Genomic DNA, 10,961 nt, shown 5'->3' with positions numbered 1-10,961 from the left:
CCTTTTCCTGAGCGCTATAAAGCTTATACGCTGGTGTCCGCACCCCAGATCCTGTTGCCAGTGATCCACGGCTCCTGGACTAGAACGATGTCTACCACACCTGAAGACCCGGATCACTGCTTATTTGTGCTCTCCCCCGTGAGCGTCGCGTCGGAATCGGCATCCTCCAGAAGCTGACCCTCAGAGTATAACCCTCTGAGAGCCAAGCTTCCGCTCGAACTTGCCGAAGCATAGCCCCCAGCTTCTTTGCCCTCGTCTACCTCCATCTCGTCTTCACTGGGGGGGAGTTCAGCCACCTCCGCACGAGATGCAAGGTTTACCAAGGCTTCGACATCAGCCTTATATACCTTAAGGCTTATATTTTTGAAGCCGTAGCTTACCCTGAAATCCTGCCTTTTCAACGCTTCGACGCTTGCGCTGTCGAGCAGCAGGACTATCTGCATCGTGGCCCGTTCAGTCTTCTCAACGTTAACCACCTTCCAGTTTTGGGTCGGTAGACCCGGGTTGTACTCCTGGAGAAGTTCCAGGATATCAGTTGGCGTCACTGGAACCCAGGCTCGCGCCCTCACTACCTTGAGGCGCGCGCCCGGATACACCTCCCCTATCAGCGAAACGGCGGCTTTATAAAGCTTCGCCGACCTGGCGTCGTCACACGCAATTAGTTTTATATTGCCCTGGAACCACCCCGCATCGGTATAAGAAGGCGGCGGACCAGGGTTATCTTTCTTGGCCTTAACGGCCACAGTAGCGAGCGCTGCCTCGATCCACTTCCACTGCTGTTTCGGGATCCTGCCATCTTCGCTGCTCTAATCCATCACACCAATGATCTGCCGATCCTTGGCTATTTCGGCGAAAGACCGAGTCCAGCCTCCCTGCACCTTGGCCTTTTCGGCGCCGTAGAGTTGGCTTCATCTATGGACCGCTGGCGCTGCGAGGCTTCATCGCTCTCGAGCCAGTCCGATCTGAACTCCGGCAACATTTGCTTCGCCCAAACAAGATCACGCTGAGCCTTTGCCCAGTCCTCCGCGGAAACTTCCCCCCTCCTAACCGGTGAGGAGGCATTCCTACGCAGGATCCGGGCAGCCCAGCGCTTGTCCTGATGACTGGGCTTTTTGCCTCCCATGACCCCGGAGCCGGCCCCCACACCCCTGGAGCCCCCAGCAGCCAAACCGCCAGACGCTTGACGCTAAGTGGCAGCCGTGCTGGTGGCTACGGGATGGGCGGCAGCCGCCCCAAGGGCCTCCCGGTCGGTGGCCCCTCCCCGAGAGGTACCGGCCTTTGGAGTACCCTGACTGGATTTTACCTCATCCCTTTCCTGCCTAGGTTTGTCCTTGGCCCTATAGCCGACCCCTCCCCTCGCCCTGAGGCCCCCAGCAGTTGACCCACCAGACGCTTGTCGCTGGGTGGAGGGCTTGCTGGTGGGGCCCAAGGGAGGGGCGGTAGTGGCACTGATGACCTCCCGGTCAGTACCCCCTCCATGAGAGGTACTGGCCATCGGACTGCTCGAACCGGATAAACTCTCGGCCCTTTTCTGCCTATCTGCCGCTGCAGCAGCGAACCTCTGAGGAGTTCCCTCAGTTAATTTTAGGCCCGGCTGAGCCGTAGCCTTAGCGGAGCAAGCTCCTAACGACTTCTTCTTTGGAGAGTCGCCCTCCTTATAATTTTTTAGAATTTTATCCTCCATACTTTATACCCACGAGTAGCGGAGAAGGGGAAAGGTCCACCCGGACAGAGATCCGCGATGTCCGGGTAAGGCTTAATAGCATCGAAGGTCGCCCGGTATTCGATGCACTCCGTTAACGACTGAGCTATTTATGGTCCCCCAGCCAGGCTGATCCTCGGCACGGGTCGTATAACACCTTGATCCAGCCCATTTAAGGAGAGGGGGAGAGAAAAAGGAAAAAGGAAAAAGAAGGAAAAAAAAAGGGTTTGAGGAGAGTGGGAAGAGAGGTCGCCGCTCGAATTAGCCGCCGAAGCGTTACCAGGTGCCACCACGAGGAGGCTCCGCCCCTACATGAGGGATGGAGGGTGTAAAAACACCTACGAATCGACGGTTTGGGGTGACGCCGGTGAGTGCAAGGCGCAAAACACCCCCATGAAAGGCACCCTCAAAAAGCGAAAGGGTGGACATTTTTTGGGCATCTAAGATCTCATAAGCCATTATGATCCGATACTTAGAGATCATTTGGAGAAAGTTAGAACAATAGCAGCACAAACGTTTACAAGTCCACTATCTTTCCCCAAACATTCAGAACGAGTTTATAGAAATTTATGCAAAGCATGTGAGGGAAATTATATTAGATCAAGGCAAGAAAGCTAAGTATTTTGCTATTATCGTTGATGCTATGCTTGATGCTAGTCACGTTGACTACGTTCATTTTGCGCTCACTCCATTTCAATTCGAAAGCAACAAATTTAAAATTCCAGAACAGATTTTGGCTTTCGTGAATTGTAACCAAAAAACTGCTCAGAAAATCGCTGATCTAGTTTGCCATACATGATTGAAGATTGTCGTGCACAAGGGTACGATAACGGCGCCAATATGAAAAGAGCTTACAACGGACCACTACGTCACATTCTCGACAAAAACTCGAATGCTGATTACTCGTCTTGTGCAACCCGCAGCTATGATAGCGTTTTCTTTTCTGGATAAAGTGTTGCGCAAGCGTTGCTGTTCTATTCTAAAAAACAGGCAACGCCTTGCCTGCTTGCAACGCAAAAGCGTTACACTTTTACCCTGTATAAAATGGCGGTGTGGCAGTGTAACTTTGTGAAACTCTCAATTCGCTCTTAAGTTCCACATGTACTCTGTTAATATGAGTGAATTTGGTGAGTTGAAATGTTCTTTGTATGCACTATAAATGTTGACCATTTTCTGGGGTAGGAGTAATTGTTGTTGTTGTTGTAGCGATAAGGTTGTTCCCCGAAGGCTTTGAGGAGTATTATCGATGTGATGGTCCTTTGCCGGATACAGATCCGGTACGCTCCGATACCACAGCACCATTAAGGTGCTAGCCCGAACATCTCGGGAACGATTTATGTGACCACATTAAACCTTCAGGCCATCCCCTCCCTCCCCATCCCAAGTTCCATGAGGAGCTTGGGGTCGCCAGAGCCTCGTCTGTTAGTGAAACAGGATTCGCCGCGGATAGGTGAGGTTGACAATTAGGTTTGGGGAAGCTATATATTGCGCTGGCAACCTGCAGGGTTGCGCTACACAGCCCCTGGAATCTGATATTTTAGTCCCCTCTTACGCATACGACAGGCATACCTACCGCGGGTATATTCTGACCCCCTAACCCGATGGGGTAGAGTATTACCATTTACTTAGGCAACAATTTATTTCAGAAAAGAAAACGCTATCAATTTATTTGGTGTTGATGCTGCAGAATGTTGTACGGCTGCAATTATTTTCTTCGGCAGCACTCCACAAAGATGTGACATCCTCAAAAAAAATGTACCTAGCTCTCTTCATAGTCTTTCACCCAAAAGCCAAATTTGACTGCGCAAGCATACGGCGATGTTACCGGCATTCTCAAGTACATCAACAAGTTCGAATGTATCTTGCTGTCCTCAATTTGGTTCAAAACCCTACATTTAATGAAAGAAGCGTGGTCCTCCAAGCGAGAAACGCCACCACAGATGTTGAGGTCCGACATCTAGATGCCTTATTAGCTGATTTGAAGTTGATCAGGAACCAATGGGAATCAATTTTAAACGAATGCAAAACAGTTGCTATTCAATTGAACATCTCGCCAAAGTTTCCGGACATTCGAAAGAGAAAACCCAAAAGGCGTTCTGAAGATAATTTAAATGAGATGATTACGGATGATTCAGAGTATGATTTCAAAAACAATACATTCTTGGTGATCGTTGATTCGGTAATCACTGGCATTACTGAACGATTTGCAGCTATGAGAAATTTGAACGAAAAGTTTTCCTTTTTGTGGCAATTTAAGACATGGATGAAACTACGGTTCGGGCGAGCGCAGCAAAATTTGTCGAAAAATACAAGTCGGATATTTCTCAAAGCTTAGAATGTGAAATAGTTCACTTGAAACACATTTACGAAGCAAATTTTGATAAAGTTCTGTCACCATTGGAAAGCTTATATTTCATAAACAAAGAGTTTCCTAGAGCTGCGGATGATAATTTTGTGATTTTTGGGACCCCTTCTACCCCTACAAATCGACAAAAGTTTGAAAATCGTGGCACCTTATATAAAATCCAACCCGACCCGAATTTTAAGTGCAGGATTAAAGTTGAAATTTTACTAAATTTGGAAATTAAAAAGCTTATATTTCATAAACTAAAGACTCCATTACTGATACTTAGTATAGACTTGACTAGACTTGGCGTAAACTTGGCAACTTAGCCACGATTATTCTCCACTTGGCGCATACAATCTGGCATCATAATCAGCGGTGAAATTTACTTTTAAATAAATGTCAATTTGTGTGACAAAATGACATGGAAACAAACAAATGGCATCTCGAAAGGTAAACGTCAATTAGAACTTACATAGAAAATCAAAATTCAACAGACTTCCAAGTCAAGTTAAATGTTGCCAAGTTTTGAGTAATCAGTAACATGTACTTTTCATTTAACAGAACTGTAAGTGACAGTTCTCAAGTCAAGTCAAGTCTATGCTAAGTATCAGTAATGGAGCCTTAAGAGTCTCCTAGAGTTGCGGATGATAATTTTGTGAATTTTTGGACCCACGCCATCCCTCGAAAAGAAAAAGTTGGAAAATCGTGGCACCTTATTCAAAATATTCCCCATATTTACGTCATTTTCCTTTATCTCTTGTTTGTTTTTTCTCTCTTTCTTTCATTCGCTGAAGCAATCAAGTGTGACGTTTATGCGCAGAACGAATCAATCTTCATTTCGTTAATGGCATTCTTCTGATAATTTGTGATTGTTAAGGGAACAAGCCTTTTTAGAAATATAGATACATAACTATCTTCTCAAACAAAGTTTTCCAGTCTACTGTGTTTGGTGCAGTTTTGGTATGTTATATTTCTGAAATTTACCTCCTGCTTTTCTCATTAAATTTATTGTTATGGTAACAGTCTAGAACAGTGGTTATTTATTTGTGAGTTGTTCTAGCTTAGTTACCTAATATTTGGTTCTGAATGGTTTTTTTAAGTCTAGTAAAATTGACAGTTCTACTCTTTTGTGAGAAGGCTTCCAAAAATGAAAAATATAATTTTGGTAATAGTATAGTTGAGGGGTCGACTGCTAATACGCGTCAAAAATATCGAGAGGGGTGTCAAAAGATGCGTATTAATTTCGAGAACAATAATCCGAAGGCGGAAAGAAAAATTCTATCTCTGTCCGGAGATATTTGCAGTTGAAGTTGGCGATTTTCATGTGGTTGTTGTTGTGTTGTGTCGTACCCCCAAAAAAATTGTGCATCACAGTGGCGGTAGCCGAGAGAGGTGTCAAACGAAAAAATTTTAACCCGTTCAAAAGATATTAACGAAAAACCGAAAAAAGACCCACGGGTACCTCCGAGACCGGGGGTCGGATCCATAGTATTTTTGCGCAGAACATCTTTCTGCGTTGGCGGCCTTCGGCCGCGCTTATAAAAAATAACCCTGGGCTACGCCTTGCCAAGTCCGGGTGTGTGGTATAACCGTGGCTACCGCCACGGTGATGCACAATTTTTTTTGTGGGTACGAACACAACAACAACCACATGGAAATCTCCAACTTCAACTGCAAATATCTCCGGACAGAGATAAAATTTTTCTTTTCCGCCTTCGGCTTATTGTTCTCGAGATTATTACGCGCCTTTTGACACCTCACTCGATATTTTTGGTAGCGTATTAGCAGTCGACCCCTCAACTAGACTATTACCAAAAATTTTAACGCGTTTCAAAAGATTAACGAAAAACCGAAAAAAGACCCGCGGGTACCTCCGAAACCGGGGGTCGGATCCATAATATTTTTGCGCAGAACACCTTTCTGCGTTGTCGGCCTTCGGCCGCGATTATAAAAATAACCCTGGGCTACGCCATGCCAAGTCCGGGTGTGTGGTATAACCGTGGCTACTGCCACGGTGATGCACAATTTTTTTGGTGGGTACAAATACAACAACAACCACATGGAAATTGCCAACTATTGACCTAAGTGAGTAGGAGATCCGTGTTTTAGGGCGAAGCAGTTGGAAGCTAAAATAGAGTCTTCAATCGCGCGGCCCTTGGAGTTATCCGAGGCTGAGCCCCAAAGATCGCTCCAAGCGTTAAAGTCACCAGATATGATAAAAGATGGCGGGAGGAAGGGATTAGGTTATTGAAATCTGTAGATGTTATTGATTGAATAGGTGATGAATAGGCACAGACAATTGTTAATTTATTTGGGGTTTGGAGCTCAATGGCTTACGGTGTAAAACAGTCGATATGTTATTTCACATTGAAATTTATACATCATATGAAATTAGGAATAACACCGAATTATCTGAACGGGAGAATACATTTTAATCATGAAATACATAACTATGGAACTAGAAGCAGGGGAAATATAAGACTTCCTAGAGTAAGAACGGAGTTCGCGAAGAAGACTTTAGAATATATAGGTTATAAAATGTACAATGAATTACCAAATGCGATAAAAGACTGTGAAACTATTAATAAGTTTAAAGCAAAATTATTTTTATACTGTAGGTCATTAAGCATGTAATGTATACAATTTATTTATATATATATATATATTTTTTTTTACCTCGAACTAGGTCTTAAAGACCGTAAATAAATAAAAAAAAAAAAAAAAAAAAAAATTGCCACCGTGGAGATTGTGGAATGAGGGAGGTAGGATGAATGGGGTAGGTTCTTTTTAAACAGGATGGCAATTCCTTGCTTACTGGAGGTTATGTGAGGATGGTTTTAAAAGTGACCTATGTAAGCAAAAGGGGTGGGAGGAGTAACGTTAGGAGCGATGTGAGTTTCGTTTGAAAGAACAAAAGAGGGGTTATGAGTTTTAATTAATACTTCAAGATTAACGTAATTGTTTAAATATCCGTTCATGTTCCATTGAATAAGAGAATGGAAGGAAGAGAAAGAAAAGTGACTTAAGAGTTGGGGCTTGAGGTTTTGGGAGAATTAGAAACAAAATCTTGGTCTATGTGAGGGGCGCGGAGAGGGGAGGTATCCATCATAGATGGAGGGAGTGGGGTAGAGAGTCCAGTGGACAGGGTGGAGAAGGGGTGTCTAAGGGGGAAGAGAATTGGGTGTTTACCTGTGTAAGTATAGTTGTGTTAGAAGATTCAGTTTTAGGTGTGGTAATATTTACATTATTAATAGAGGATTTAGCTATATTAGCAAAAGATTTTGGGTTTGGAGTAGAAGTTAGTTGATCTTTGTATTTTTGTACGGCTTCCCGCATACTACATTTGTTTACGGTTTTAATTTTCAAGATTTCTTTAGTTTGTTGAAATTTAGGACAAATGTTTGAGTAAGATGGGTGATCGGCGAGGCAATTGGCACACATAACTCTAGTACAATCAGATTCTGTATGAGGAGGAGATTTACAAGTGGCACAAACAGGAGCATTACGACAAAACTTAGCAGTGTGTCCAAGAATCTGACATTGTTTACAACGCATTGGATTGGGAAAATATGGGCGAATGGAAAGGGTTCTCTAAGCGACTTCAATTTCTTCCGGTAGGTGGTATTTATTGAAAGTTAGTAATATGGATCCTGTAAACTTACGGCTACCGTCGATCATACGAGAGATTTTGTAGGCTTTAATCACCCCGCTATTCTTGAAGCCATTAACGATTTCATCTTCAGGAAGGTGGCTAAGGTAAGGAGCGTATATGGTGCCCTTGACGCAGTTGAGTTTCGTGTAGGATGGCTGAGATTTTGGTGACTCCAGGCAAGTGTGTCGCAGCAAGAAATATGTCAGCGATCTTTTGATTTTTAACGAGTAGTAAGAAGTTACCATCACGAAGTTGGGTAATGTTGATTTATTGCTAATAGCTTGTACTCCCTTGTGGATGGCGAAACAGGAGAATGATGCGAGTGGTTTATTTTCGTCAAGTGATGACATAACCAAAAACGAGGATTATCCTTTTTTGTTATTGGTAGATCAGGACAAATTTCCATTATTGAGTTTTCCGGCTTTTTACGTTTTGTTTTAGGTGGAGGGGGGGGGGGGGGAGGAGGGGGGGGGGGGGGGAAACAGGGAAGACCTATTGTTCCCGAATTTAGTACCCACTTGGGCCATTGCTGATAAATGTAGTCAAATTCACTTATTTGCAGTCACAAAGTTAAAGGTGGAGCAAAGAAAAAAACGATAAATTGGTAACGGAGGTTCGTCGGTGAATGTCGCAAAGTGTTGATTGACTTACAATAATGGTAATTGTGCAGTTTAGGGGCCCACCCTAAAATTGGGCCTTTTTTTTGAGTGAGGTATCAAAAGACGCGTATTCACGTCCAGATCAAGAATCCGAAAGCGCAAGTTAACTTATTTTTACCCGTTAGAAAGATATTAACGAAAAAGCGAAAAAAGATCCGCGAGTACTTCTGAAACCGGGGGTGGGATCCATAGTATTTTTGCGCAGAACACCTTTCTGAGTTGGCGGCCTTCGGCCGCGCTTATAAAAAATAACCCTGGGCTACGCCATGCCAAGTCCGGGTGTGTGGTATAACCGTGGCTACCGCCACGGTGATGCACAATTTTTTTTGTGGGTACGAACACAACAACAACCACATGAAAATTCGCAACTTCAACTGCAAATATATCCGGACATAGATATAATTTTTCTTTTCCGCCATCGGATTATTGTTCTCAAGATTAATACGCGTCTTTTGACAGCTCTCTCGATATTTTTGGTAGCGTATTAGCAGTCGACCCCTCAACTAGACTATTACCCCATTTTTCGTTAATGTCTTTTGATAGACGCCAAATTTTTGACCTCTTAATATTTTTGATACCTCTTAATGTTTTGGACACGTATTAAAGTGTCCCGCTGTCTGTAAAGAATTACCTTAATTTTGCGCGATAACGTTCTACAAGACGGAGCACCACCTAATTTTTATCAAAAATTATCAAAGGTGGTATCAAGGGACGCGTTGTTGTTTTGTTCGTGTTCTTGTTGTTGTTGTTTTTGTTTTTGTTGTTTTTGTTGTCGTTGTTGTTTTTGTTGTTGTTGTTGTTGTAGCAATGCTTCGCACCACCTAACAGCCGCGACCGGTCACAAATTGTCATCAATATCCTCTAACGGGAGTCCAAGGAAACTTGCTGTTTCAACAGAGGTGGACCATAAGGAAAGGGGTGTTTGAGGCGTTGGTTCCACATTACAATTAAAGAGATGGTTGGTGTCATGCGGGGACACATTGCAAGCGGGGCATACATTTTGTATGTCGGGGTTGATTCTGGATAGCTAAGAGTTTAACCTGTTACAGTATCCAGAACGAAGTTGAGCAAGAGTGACACGCGTTTCCCTGGGCAGTATGCGTTCCTCTTCCGCGAGTTTTGGATACTTTTCTTTGAGTACTGGATTTACCGGGCAATTCCCGGCATAAAGGTCCGACGCCTGTTTATGGAGTTCACCAAGGACCTGCTTGTGTTTTTTCACTTGTTGTTGTTGTTGTAGCGATAAGGTTGCTATCCGAAGGCTTTGGGGAGTGTTATCGATGTGATGGTCCTTTGCCGGATACAAATCCGGTACGCTCCGGTACCATAGCACCATTAAGGTGCTAGCCCGACCATCTCGGGAACGATTTATGTGGCCACATTAAACCTTCAGGCCATTCCCTCCCTCCCTACCCCCAAGTTCCATGAGGAGCTTGGGGTCGCCAGAGCCTCGTCTGATAGTGAAACAGGATTCGCCGCGGATAGGTGAGGTTGACAATTGGGTTTGGAGAAGCTATATATTGCGCTGGCAACCTGAAGGGTTGCGCTACACAGCCCCTTGAATCTGGTATTTTAGTCGCCTCTTACGACAGGCATACCTACTGCGGGTATATTCTGATCCCCTAACCCGCTGGGGTTGTTTTTTCACTTCATACGGCTGGGTTCTCAGGTGCCGTGTTTCTTCAAAATTCTTACGGAGATGACTCCTTAAGCCCCTAGGCGGTGCTGGTTCATCAATCAGATGTCTGTTGGGGTGCCCAGGTTTCTGGGTATTCAACAGGAACTGTTTGGTCAGCATCTCATTTCTCTCCCTGATGGGGTGTATTCTCGCCTCATTATGCAGATGCTGTTCTGGGGACATAAGAAGACAGCCCGTGGCGATTCTGAGAGCAGTATTTTGGCAGGCCTGTAGTTTCTTCCAGTGGGTGATTTTTAGGCTTGGCGACCATATGGGTGACGTGTAGCACGTAATCGGCTGGCTAATTGCTTTGTATGTAGTCATGAGCGTTTCTTTATCTTTTCCCCAAGTACTGCCAGCGAGGGATTTGAGGATTTTGTTACGGCTCTGAATTCTCGGAACAATTGCGGCTGCGTGCTCACCAAAATGTAGATCCTGATCAAACGTCACACCCAAGATTTTGGGGTGTAGGACAGTCGGTAGCGTAGTGCCATCGACGTGGATGTTCAAAATGGTCGACATTTGGGACGTCCATGTTGTAAATAAGGTCGCGTAAGATTTAGTTGGTGATAATGCCAGGTTTCGCGAGGCGAAAAAACTGGAGAGATCAGGGAGGTAGCCGTTTATTTTATTGCATAGCGCATCGATCTTTGGGCCTGGGCCTGTGGCCATTATTGTGCAGTCATCGGCGTAGGAAACGATTGTGACTCCTTCCGGTGGTGAAGGTAGCTTAGATATGTAGAAATTAAACAAAAGAGGGGATAGGACACCACCCTGTGGCACCCCTTGTTTAATTCTCCTTGGTTTTGATGTTTCGTTTCTAAATTGCACCGATGCCTGCCGACCACCCAGATAATTTGCGGTCCACCTTTTAAGACATGGGGGAAGGGTAGACCCTTCCAGGTCTTGCAGTAACGAGGCAT

At 44.5% G+C, this 10,961-nt stretch overlaps 1 protein-coding gene across 2 annotated transcripts in view; it reads left to right on the top strand.

Moving 5' to 3' along the window:
- Positions 1 to 4,873: 4,873 nt before the first annotated feature.
- Chi (LIM domain-binding protein 2 Chi) overlaps positions 4,874 to 10,961 on the top strand; it is a 70,570-nt gene continuing 64,482 nt past the window's right edge. The window contains exon 1 of one of the 2 annotated variants that reach the window (XM_067773013.1): positions 4,874 to 5,009. The gene's annotated coding sequence lies outside the window, so the exon portion shown is untranslated. The remainder of the gene's footprint in view (positions 5,010 to 10,961) is intronic. The other variant, XM_067773014.1, reaches the window with a different exon arrangement.

This window comes from Eurosta solidaginis, chromosome 3 (assembly GCF_040869045.1).
Source record: "Eurosta solidaginis isolate ZX-2024a chromosome 3, ASM4086904v1, whole genome shotgun sequence".
NCBI lineage: Eukaryota > Metazoa > Arthropoda > Insecta > Diptera > Tephritidae > Eurosta > Eurosta solidaginis.
Note: the sequence above shows the minus strand (reverse complement) of the source record. Positions and strands in the feature narration are given on the sequence as shown.